The sequence below is a fragment of the Mytilus edulis genome, chromosome 13, assembly GCF_963676685.1.
Source record: "Mytilus edulis chromosome 13, xbMytEdul2.2, whole genome shotgun sequence".
Lineage (NCBI taxonomy): Eukaryota > Metazoa > Mollusca > Bivalvia > Mytilida > Mytilidae > Mytilus > Mytilus edulis.
Window position 1 is genome coordinate 18,134,021 of NC_092356.1, and position 12,757 is coordinate 18,146,777.

A 12,757-nucleotide genomic window follows, 5' to 3' on the forward strand; every position below is an offset into this window, starting at 1 on the left:
ACTTACAAAGAAGTGAAGTACATGTGCAATATCATACAATGTTGTAATCTTCGTAAAATTTGGCAAAATATTTATCTTATGAACCTCAGGTTGTCTTGCAGCAATTATGTTTTAGGGATTTTTTTTATATGCCTCTAATTATTTCAATTGTTTGCATGTTGTTATTATAAGAAAATTATTTCTCGTTAATCGTTTTAGTTTTTGTTAAACATGCATAATTTACAAATAATAGATTAGAATTGTTTAGATCAATGTTTGCATAACCATACATCTCCACAGTGACACAACCAGTCTTTACCAACATGGATTTGAATACAATGCTGATCAATATACAAGTTTAAAAAATGAAATTTAAAGAATGAACTGATATCGATCTATCGATTTCCAATTAACGATTTCTTTTATAAAAGTTTTTGAGATTAGATATCTTTGAAACTTGAACTGAGATAATCAGAAACTGCTGTGTTCAAAGTTCTTCAAAACTCACATAACTGCAGTATATGTTTGAATAGTCTGAGGAACAGTTATCGAATATTATCATGATTGTATTCATTTGAATTGAGTCTACACATTAGTGTTGCTTAGTCTTTAGTTTCTATGTTGTGCTTTATGCAGTTTGCAGTTTTGTTACGTTCTGTACGTTTGAATATCCCCTTGGCATCTTTCGTCTCGCATTTGTAGTGTAAACTGAATATCAAATATAATTCCGCCTTTGTGGAATTGTAGGTAAATAAAAGCATATTTTTTTTTTATCTCATATATACTGATGAAATTTCATAAAATATACGAAATATAACTTGAATGTGACATTGAACACGGTTTTCAATAAATAAATTGTGTATATACTTTTAAAATACAATAAGTTTCCTACAAAATTGTAAGAAAGATTCGTCGTTATGAAATTGAACCTTTACAGAGTTGAAAGATCAAGTGGGATTTATTTTCAAAAATCATTTAAATATTGGCTCAATAAGGGCGTTTTTTTAAACGGTAATTGTTTTGTTAGTTATTGACGGTTGTTTTGTGACCTATTTGTTTCTGGTTAATTTTTGCATACCACACCCTCCTGTGCACTGAAAATATTAGGTCGGACAATGAAATTTACGTCGGAATTCCGAATTACTGTAGTTAAAAGTATTCGGTGTATTCGTAGAATATCACTATAGTCCATCTGATATTATAGCCGTTTTTTTCTTTTCCTAATTCTGACATTTTCAACTGCATCTGATTTTAGAGTTAGAGGTGAAGATATTAGAGGTCAATTCAAACGCATAAGGCGAAAATAAACTGACAACGCCAATACTAAAAAAAACCACCCCAAAAACAGACAACAACAGAACACAAAGCACAACACAGAAAATCAAAAACTGAGCAACACGAGACCCACCACAAAAACTAACATGAATATTGATGCATGCTAACCAGGACATGACAACTTTTGCCACAAGTACATTTTGAAACTTAAAAATAAAGTATAATTTACTTGGATCAGATTTTTTCACTCTGACTTTAAACCTGTGTTTAAAAATGAATACGTGCCTTTAATATTCCACACAATGACATAGCCACTGATTTACTTAAGAATTTATTCAATTTGATTGTTTTTTGGTCTTCCTTTATCGATATTCGATATTTCACTATTTTATTAGATTTCATTTTTTATTACAGGTGCGTAAACGCATGCAATATTTTCTTGTAATTCCGTACGGTCGATGTAGCATAATTATTATAATGATGTAATAAAAAAAGAAATATGATCTTTAAGAAAACGAAATTTAATCTGACCTATATAACAGGTCAAACTTTATGCTATAAATCAAAATTTTATTAAAACAGTAACTTTCTAAATAGCAAGTAATTGTATCTGCACACAAAAAAAAATCGCGTATCATACGATTACGCCGCTGGTCTTTTGTTGGTTATAGGTTACATCCTTACGCTTTATGTGTTCGACCTAAGGACCTTTTAAGTATAACTTCACAAGAAATTATTTGTGTCAAAAAGTATTTTGTTTGCATTGCTGTACATCGGCCAATTTTTCATATCCGTTTATTATTTTTTTGTTATGTTTTTTTTTTTTATATAAACATGTTTACTCTTTTTGTACTTGTGAATGATATATATTTTAAATGAAATGTAATCACTTCTTGAGTCGGAAGTGCAATATACAAAACACAGATGTTATTCTTTTTAGTGATTGCATTTTGATACAAGATTATTTCAAAGTTGTATTAATAATTTGATTTTTTTTCATAATATTTGTAAAAAAATAAAATGGTTTGATATAACGATAAGCAACTTCCTATGTTACAGATAGGGATTTATTTTTGAAAAATGTCTTAAGTGTCAAACAAAATTTAATTTACTGCAAAATGCAGATATGAAATTGTGTTGGGTGTATTTGGATCTCATGTATCAGCCCATTCCATGACAATTGCATGCTTGTCGTTGTAATACAAAGGTTTGCCTGATTTTCGAATTATTTGTAAAATGTGTTGACAATCCTTATAAAAATGCTCAAAGCTTAAATATACGTCCAGATATTCAATTGATGAGTAGTAGCCGATTTTACTTTGATATTACATAATTTTATTTATTAAGAGATCGTTTAACTTTATAATGTTTTGTTGCTTTAAGATAATTTTATGAGACAGAGTTATGTTTAAAGGTATAAAGAGAAAATGTATGAAAGAAAAAAAGCCCGAATCACGAAACAAAAAATACAAAGTTACTTCAAAAGATTACAACATCTTATTTGTATAGTACATCGAAATATGTGATCAAGCCGTTGGCATGTTTAGGTAAATGAGCTACTATAGTTTACACTTTATGTGTCGACCTAAGGACCTTCTTAGTATAACTTTACCGGTAATTATTTGTTGCGAGTAATGCAGTAATGCAGTATGTATAAGCATTTAGCTCTTACTATTTTTTATTTCTTTGGTTTTAATTGTAGGTATACGTTTTATGAATACTTTTATGTTTAAATTGATCTTCAGACTCACTTCAGAAAAATCTAAATAAAATCCTGATGGAATATTACTTATTCAAAGTCGGTCACTGTGACCTTCTTATAGATAATTTAAATGTTTTTCTGTTAAAGCAACAGATGCTTGTCATTTCACATTTGTTTACGTGAATTTTTTGTACACAAATCAGGCCGTTATTTTTCTCGTTTGAATTGTATTACATTTGTCATTTTGGGCCTGTTATAGCTGCCTGTGTGGTATTGGTTTTACTCATTATTTAAGGCCGTACAGTGATCTTTAGTTGTTATTTTCTGTGTCATTTGGTGTCTTACGGAGTGTTTTCTCATTGGCAATCATATCACATCTTCTCAATTTTAGCTTAACCTTGTGATCGTATCGTTTAAAGTTTAAATTTGAAATTTGTGTTTTTGTTTTAGTGATCTGTTGTTTTGCCCATACATGTAGCTTTCAATTCTCATGTTAACATGACAACCTTTTATTTTTTTTTTAATTTACATCTGCTCTTTTTTCAGCACAATTCTCTATGCTTAAAGAGTCTTATTATTTGACTACATTCAGTCTTTATGTTTCTGGTTTTCCAGTTAATAAATTTCTTAGATATGATAAACTTCTGAAAGTATTCATTTGATATTGGTATTTAATTAGTATGAAAAAAGAATGCTTGGATCCATATGTCTTCACATGTTTGAAACAAACGGCCGCATTAATTTAAAGACTATATTCTCAATTATAAATAAGATAACTTTTGTGAAAAAGAAAAGTTTGCATCACAGGTGTTAAGAGTCAGCTGGTATTATTAATTGGCCTGTCTCAGGTTCGCAGGTATTATATTCAACGATGCATCTGCATGTTTTTGCAGTTGCCTTGCAAAAACAGGAGTGAAAGAATCGTATTTTCATTTAAAACGTTCTAAAGATACAGATTACAGCTGTTGTCAGTGTTTCTGTATCACCAGAACGTTTTATACTTGTCTGGTTATTCATTGCTACATTTCTCATAGAAAATATGTCCTTTGATATAAGTATATACTTAAAACTTAATATACATTCTTTTTGGTAAAAAATCTTAATGCAGACCATGAAGTTAATAGCTCTTTATGAAAGTGTTGAATGATATTAAAGGGCTCTCAAGTTGTAAATTGCTGGTTGTTTATTTCTTTGAACCAGAAATATAAATCCTATCGCTGCAGTTAGTGATACAAAACATCTTTTTTCGCATAAAACAATTTGTTTTTTCAAACTTTGAATCACGAAGCTTGCGGATGATTTAAAATATTTGAATTTAACTGCATGTGAAGTTCGGAGAAATATTTTATCGCAAGATATGACGTTGTAAATTTTGTTTTAGAAAGACTAAACAGATATAAATTATGTGGAATGCAGGGGAGGAGGGTATCTTGAATATATCATAAAAGAAGAAGAGTAATCTATTTACTCAATAATACAATTTATGGGGTAAACAAGAGGTTGGATGTCTGTACAGTAAAACAGTTGGATAAGGACTGATTGATACTTTAGTCTGGGAAAACATGATTTATTTATTAGTTGTTATTGGCTTTGAATTGGTTTCAGTGACCGAGATTACTATTAGATCAGAACTTTTTGTCTTTTGCCTTTATGGTAGTTGTTGTGTGTCATGCAAATCAGATGAATCTGAATCAAGCAATTTCCATTTTTTCTGTTGTTCTTATGTTGTGCTTAGTTACACGCATGTTACCATTTAGCACTTAAAACATGTTCATCTCCGCCATATTCTATATACGCATGATTTAAGCGAGACACTATTTATTCAGTAGTTGTCGTTGGTTTCTGTCGGTCAAAGTTTTTTTTTAGTCTGTTATACGGTGGTTGTTATTGATTGCTGTCGTTTATATAAATATTTCGCGTTTGTTTCTTTGTTTTTATATGTTGAAATTGTATCACATTTTTTCATGTTGGGGCGTTTAAAGCTGACTATATGGCATGGGTTTTGCTTTTAGTTGAAATCCGCAAGGAATTCAGTATAATTGGTTAAATTCGTTTTATTTGAAATAGTTTTATTCAATGGTCAGTAAAAACGATTATTTCAGTTTAAAGAAATGGGGAACGATATGGTGACAAAATGAAGAGGAAGGGGACTGGATCATAGGCCTTGGCTAGAGAGGATGGGTGATACCAGAATATAGATATAGGCACGCCTAAATGTAAAACCAAGAAAAATATTAAACTTTTAAAAATCTTAATGCCTTGGCAATACAACATCGCATTAACAAAGCCAAGAGGAATATCATACTTATACTTACACTATACTGTCTATTTCATAAGGACTTGAAATAAGATTAAAATATTTATTCATTTGGAGATTAGGAAACAATCGATTGAAATTACATTACCCTTTTAAAGGACTTCAAAAATGAACAAGTATGGATTTAAAAGATAAGACTTTAGTTATTTTTTAAATAATGATCATGATGATATAGGAATGATACGTATTGTTGAAAAACAAAGTCAACATTTGGTGATATATGATTTGTCAGTATTTTGCTCAGTCCTTAACGTATGCCAAAATAAATTATATGTAATTTGTAATACTTTTGTCTTTTTATGAAGTTGAATTTCATGTATTTTACTAAAATCTGACAAATAGGAGTTGAAAGCAGCAAAATTGCAAATTCACTGCAGGTCTCATAAAAAGTGGAAAAATGGAAAATACTTGACAATGTACTAGAATATTTTCTCTTATAACATTTCTGGTTATTGAAAAAAAATAGAACATTGTCATACCTGTCTCATTTATAATGAATTTTTATTTTAAAAAAGCGCGTAAACAATCGTAACTGAGGGACTTTTTTGCCTAGACCAACCGTTCCTTCGTTTGGCCGCAACTAATGCGTATTTAAAATGAAGCGTGAACTTCGCCGCTGACTCATCAAGTTTACATTCGGACTTATAGTTAGATTGTGAGTTAGTCGGCCCAGTTTACAGACCAATGACCTCTAGAAAAAAAATGCAAGGTCGATCAAACGGTTCTTCTGTCTGTAATTTGATTGACAGTTTATGTAGTGAGATCCATATTATGAATGAATTATTGTCTGTAAATAACAATAAAGTCTCGTTGTCTTGTCTTTGAGACAGGTGGCAAAGATTACCGTTTAGATTATGCCAATCTTTGATTTACTTTCAATTGTATTTGTTAACGCAGTGTAATTTGAGACACACGACTTTTCCGACCAAATACAGATACTTTTTCAAACACTTAATACGAAAAATAATTTCTTTTTTGGAATTCCATTCATAAGGCAAATAAAAGTTTCAAACCTATTTATATAAATAATGACATGTCCTTTAATCAATTTCCGTTTGCAACTTATAGTGTGACTTAAATATATTTGACCTTATTAGTTAGATGAATTTCACAAAGATGAATTTCACAAAATTAACCTCATACGAATTGTACTATTTTCTGTCTCTTTGGGAAAATTACCTCTTTACGTGATTTTTCTTTTGATTCATACATCTTTGGCTTCCAACGCTAAAATTCGCCCTTTCAGAATCTAATGCATTCTGGGTAATATTTTCAAAAATGTACACCAAAACGTCGTGATTGGTTGAAAACGTCCAAAACAATGGAAATTCAACTAATCACGTAACGTTTTTTTTCATTTCGGTGTACGAACAATGAAATTACCCACAGTCCTTTAGATTCTGAAACGACAAGGTTTGTGGTTTTCTGATGGAGGTAAATTAAGAAAAATGCTCTGGACCAACGAAATTGTTAATAATAAAGTGTTATTTTCATTTATTTGTATATAGTTTTTTTTAATATGTAGAAATTCTGCAGTTTGTTGAAGCAGCAGAGGTATTGTTATGGTTAGTATAACAGTACAAAAGAATATGCAGAATTTCTGTAGTTCGTTGAACCAGCAGAGGTATTTTTATGGTTGCATTACAACACAAAAGAAATAATTACATTCTAACGAACATATTTGTCACTCAAAAATTAATAACAATGTCTTAGCACCAAGAATATGGATCTGTGCAGGTGAATTATACAGATAATATTCAAAAATCAACATATTGATTCATATGAAAGCAATTTATCAAATAGCTTCAAAAGTAAAGGAAAAACGCTCAATATTAAAGTTTCTGTTTATTAAACTTTTTTTGTAATATGTATGAAAGCAATTTATTAAATAGCTCAAAAAGAAAAGAACATGGGTCCAATATCTAATTTTTTGTTTATATGAAAAAAGGAAATGACTGTTTTAAAAAATTTTATGAAAGGAATTTATTAAATAGCCTCATGAGGAAAGAAAATGTCAACTTTTTGTTTACTTGAAATAAGGAACTGACTTTAATGAATAGCTTCAAAAGGAAAGAAAACGCGCTCAGTATCCAAGAGTCTGTTTATTTAAATTAAGGGAAAGACTTTTTCCTATAAATTATTTGCAATGATATATTACAATTGAATCTTTGAGATATTACCGATAATGCTATACTGTTTAAAGCAAATCATAGCGTATGAAGTCCAGTGGCAAATATTACACGATCTTGATGATCTCAAATTTCATTACGTTTTTAAATCTCTTTTGCCATTGAGTGTGAGATATCCTTAGGGGAAATTGGCACTTACTTTTCATAAAAAATGAGTTGCAAATTATAAACACCATTCCGAAATAAAGATATACTTTCGATACACACATCGTATTGGCCTTGATCGTCGATTTAAACCGCATGTTACAGACACTCATTTACCTCAAAACTTGAACTAAATACATCTTGTCTTTGATATATAAAACTGTCCAAATAGATTATGTTTTTCAATCCAGTTTTTGTAAAATAACTATAATCAAGCCATGAACAATATGGTAATTATCATTATCATTACAAAATTCTATATAGTTTTTATGTAAAACATGGGACAGATAATAACCGAAAAAACATTTAAATCAATAATTTTCTATAGTGGAAAGTAACGTACGATTTATCATATCATCTTAATCGGCGGTACGAGGTTTAACTGGCGCGACATTAGTTAATTTTTATAGTTTAAAATCGGCCATTATGAAGCTATCTAGTGAATTCTTTCTATTAGACCGTCATAACGTAAGCGATTTTAGAAAACTTTACTAATATGGTCATAAATTGTTTTAACTGATAAAAGTCGTAAATAAAACTTTAAAAATTGCAAATGCTTATTTTACCGCAATAACTTTGAAGTCTGCGAGGTTCATCTTACCTCAATTATTTCTTTAAGAATCATTTAGAAACCATGTTCTCTTATTTATCTAGCAGAAAAGCCTGATAGAAAGGTATTTTATTATCTTAAATATATAGCATAATAACGCACCAGAGTGTGTATTTGGTGTTAAAGATGAGTTTTTTGTAAAATAATAAATGTACAGGCAATTAGCAATGTCTGATGAATAGGAACGTTTGAAGTAAGAAGTTCAAGTGTTAGTGTTCTTAAAAGGAGCAATATCATTAATTACGTCAACATGGACAAATATTGTTAATGGATTTTTTTAACTCTCCTACTGTAATTTCCCTACTTATTGTCCGTATTTAATATCTTTTTCTGTCCGAGACATGTTCCTAATTCTATATCCTATGCTCACAATAGGACCGAAGCCACACCATTAGTTAACCAATCAGAACCGATATTTGTTGTTTTCAAGATGGCGAGAATATTGATGAAAGCCATAGCTTCTCGCCGTGAAGCAACAAGTGTTGCACACGATATCACGATATCATGCAAAGTAAATAACCGTTCGAAAAATTCAACATTTAGAGAGTGTTTGTATAAAAAGTTCAAAGTATTGTCATGAAATGACTACCCACTTACAAATTATGCAGTTCCAAACCAAAAAATAATTATTTTGAATACAGAAAGTGAGTTATATATTACTTTATTAAAAGTTGCGACGGACGAACGGACTTTGCTTCAGTTAAATTCCAAATTACAAACTACATGTATCCAAGTGGAAAGTTTTCTGTGTCACTGACGCATATTTTACAGCTTTAATACGAACACGAAGGACACAATAATGTATAAACTGCAAATTTCCATCAAAATATTAAATTATATGGAACTCTTATATACACGTATATTTTTTTTCTATTACTTAGTTAGCGTACTTAAAATTATAACAACAAATGAGAACCTTCCCAAAGATGGTCCTCAATTATAAATATAAACAGTTTATTTATTATGCCCTATGACTTTTCAAAATTTACATATATCCCACAATGGTCCTCAATTAAAAAAAAAAGAGCCGTTTATTTCTTTAACTTATGCACTATGGCTTTTTAAACATTTATTTTCCCCAAAGATGGTCCTCAAATAGAAATATACACATTTCATTTCTTATGCACTATGACTTTTAATTTTTTTAAACTCTCGATTTCTAACAGACTGTCATATTCGTTTACAAAAAGACCCGTATCGAGCCTATCATTTTTACATTAATGGCATTATCTTTTGAAATCTAATAAGAACTGATTGTACAATTCAACCAAGACTGACAGATGTCACTATACCTCACTATATTAAAACAGGTTAACTTAATATCATATTATGTTATGGATATTACAGGTCGTCTTGAATCCTGCTAAAAGTGTATCTGTTTTCATTCATATTTATTTAACATGTCAGTTTTTATATACTTAACTTTAAATATGTTAATCACTGAGTTATATATGCATTGGTGTATTTGTTGTATGTAATACGCGTAAAATTCAATTTTCTACCTCACTGGCATGTAAAATTAAAATTTTGATAAGTATTTTGTAAATCTATCAACACCTGCGTTTTATGAAGTTAATGCAATGTATAACTTGCTTATTGAAACTTTCGTTACATATACCCATAAATATGTAAAGATAACAAATTCATTTCCTATAGCGATAAGGCCCCTATGTCGACTTGGCTTACCTAGTCGTCCATTTATGTCCTATCAAGAGGATTTAACAAATGCTTTGTTGTATCATGTTTACTAAGTCTCCATTGTGCATAGACTACATGGACATCTATGCTTTATAGAAATATAATTATTTTCTCATTGGCTTCATCTGGAGTTATAAGACATTACATTATGTACGATTGCATGCTGATGGAATAAGTATAGAACTGTGCATAGAACAAAAACATATCTTTTAAAGTTTGGTAAGAATAATCAAATTAGCAGAGGTACCCGTTACACTTATTAGAAAAGATGACGTTATTATAATCTTTGAAAGATGTCTTGTAGTCGCGTCAAGAAAAATCCTTATTTCTGTATGCATCGTTAGTATAGATTATATTTAAGATCGTAAGATTTAAACACTTACATTCGAATGTGATTCAACGACCAGCAAGTTTCCCATAATTTATAACATGGGCTCTAATGTCGAGAACGAAGGTACTAATTATAACTGCAGTCTATAATTGGCAACTGCCATAAACTTATCCATTCTAGTTAGTTTAGTTTTTCAAATATCAAAATAGAACGCAAAGGTATCCCGTAAAATATTTTTAATAATCAACGGGGTGTTGTGGTATACTCTTGATTTCTTTACCTTCGTCTTAACCACTAACTACAGTTATTGGATAACTCGTTTTCTTTTAAGAGTTATGGAGGTTTTGAGTGGTTGAATATTGTTTGTGGTATCATTATTGGCAATGTGCATCGATATTTCAGCTTCCTTAAGCTTTTTCGAATATTAATTCTAGTATAATTATGAAAACACAGATGACAAACGTCAGAATAATTGATTTCGTTAGCATCTTTTGGCTATTATCCTTGATTTAGTTAGTGAAAATTATCCTCGTTATTAAAACGAAGATGCTTGGCAATTCGTCTAAATACCATATCACTGTAAAAATGTTTTTGTCTTTCAAATAATACGTAATGTCACTGTAGCACGCATAATACCTCAGATCTATAAATAATCTCTTAATTTAATTGAACCAGAATTTCAGGACAATTTTATTGCCGGTATTTCTAATCAAGTAGGAGACTGTATGTTCCTAAATCAAATATAGTCTTTCTAAGCAAAATCTAATGAATATAAACATTAACTACGATACACCAACACAGAAATAAAATCTGTCCTTATTGAGTGTACAGTTCTTATTAGACGTGGTTCAGTATTTATACATCCCGTTATTGTGCTATAGTATTTTTTTTATATTCTTGTCTTTCTTTTTTTTAATGGGGTTTGTCTATCTATTTTGTTGTTGTTTATCTTTGTTGACATATTTGCTTGTTGTCGTAGTGATACAGATTATAACACAAAGTTGACTGCTGTAATCCTATTTTGACTTTTTTTACCATTCATGTCTGTGTGTTTGGTTCACACATCGTTGTCAATATAATGGAATTTTATTCAACTGTCATGTAAGTGAGATGTTTAGCTAGCTATAAAACATTTAATCAACCATTTTCTACATAAGGAAAATGCCAGGTATATAGCAGTTGTTATTCATTCGTTTGATGTTTTCGAGCTTTTCATTTTGCCATTTGCTTAGAGACTTTCCGTTTAGAATTTTCCTTGGAGTTCGGTATTTTTGTTATTTTACTTCTCGTTATACACATTATTTGAATTGTATCTCATAATTAAAATTGATAATGTGTAAAATAAGTTTATGTATACAAAAAAAACAAACTCAGCTAAGACACAAGGCTCCTAATTTTGTTCGTCAGACACACGTTTTGTCTACAAAAGAATCAGTAGTGAAGCTCAAATAAAAATAAGTCAAATGAAACATGAAGTTGAAAGAACCTGAAGTGCATCGAAGAATAAAATAAATTGAACATACAGTTAAGGTTCATGTAATCTATTCCTTGGGTAGGACATCCTTTATTTTCCAATAATGTTTGTGAACAGATAAATGTATAAATATGACAATATCAGTGGTATTTATATCATACCGTTGAATACTGATCGCCATGTGTGTTTTTATGATGTGGATTGTTCTCTATTGGTCATTCTGTGATGTAAAACTATGAATTTATCCAGGACAACAGAAAACAACAATCAGGGACGATAAGGAATGACATTACAGTATGCGTATTACAAACAGTAATTATTGCTTATTGTTGACGTAATGTATTATACTGCGATTACACTTTGAACGTACCTTTTCAGAATGTTTGACTTGTTTCAAATTGCATGATATGTTTCGCTGTTCTCTTTTTCTCCTCGATTTAGTGCAGTAATTTACATCTGATGAACCGTATATCAGAAAACATAGATGTGTCAATTGTGTTTAGTTTTTGGTAAACAATTTCAAGCTCTTGGAACTACCTTCTAATTAAGACGACTTTTTACCTCTTTTTCAAATTTCATAGTCATGAACGCATATTGAATCATACGTTTTAATGTTGCAATTGACATTCTCTTTGAAATATAAAACTGTAAACTTAGATTTGTTTCCATCTGCAAAAGAGCAAACACATGCGTTTATTGGTTAAAGCGGCTGCGAAGTATAAACTTTTGTCTTTATTGCATATTTTATGTACCCACTTTCTAACGTTAATTGTTCGTAATTTCACATACATGCAATCAACATAAAGCTGTCCATTTTTTATTCTAATTTTAGAAGTTTTCTTGGTGTACATAGTGTATAGGTGCAAAAAAAGCAATGCATCATGAAATAATTTTTTACTCAGCAGTTTTTAAATTGCATGTTGTAGACATGTGGAAAAAAGATGTGGTATACATATTTTGTATTGTATGAACATGTCTTCAAATTGTTGATACATGCATGTTTTAAGCACATCTTTCAAACATTTCACGCCAATATTG

At 30.1% G+C, this 12,757-nt stretch overlaps 1 protein-coding gene across 12 annotated transcripts in view; it reads left to right on the forward strand.

Moving 5' to 3' along the window:
- Positions 1 to 12,757, forward strand: part of LOC139501334 (multiple epidermal growth factor-like domains protein 6) — a 103,247-nt gene that overhangs the window by 40,141 nt on the left and 50,349 nt on the right. The window lies entirely within an intron of this gene.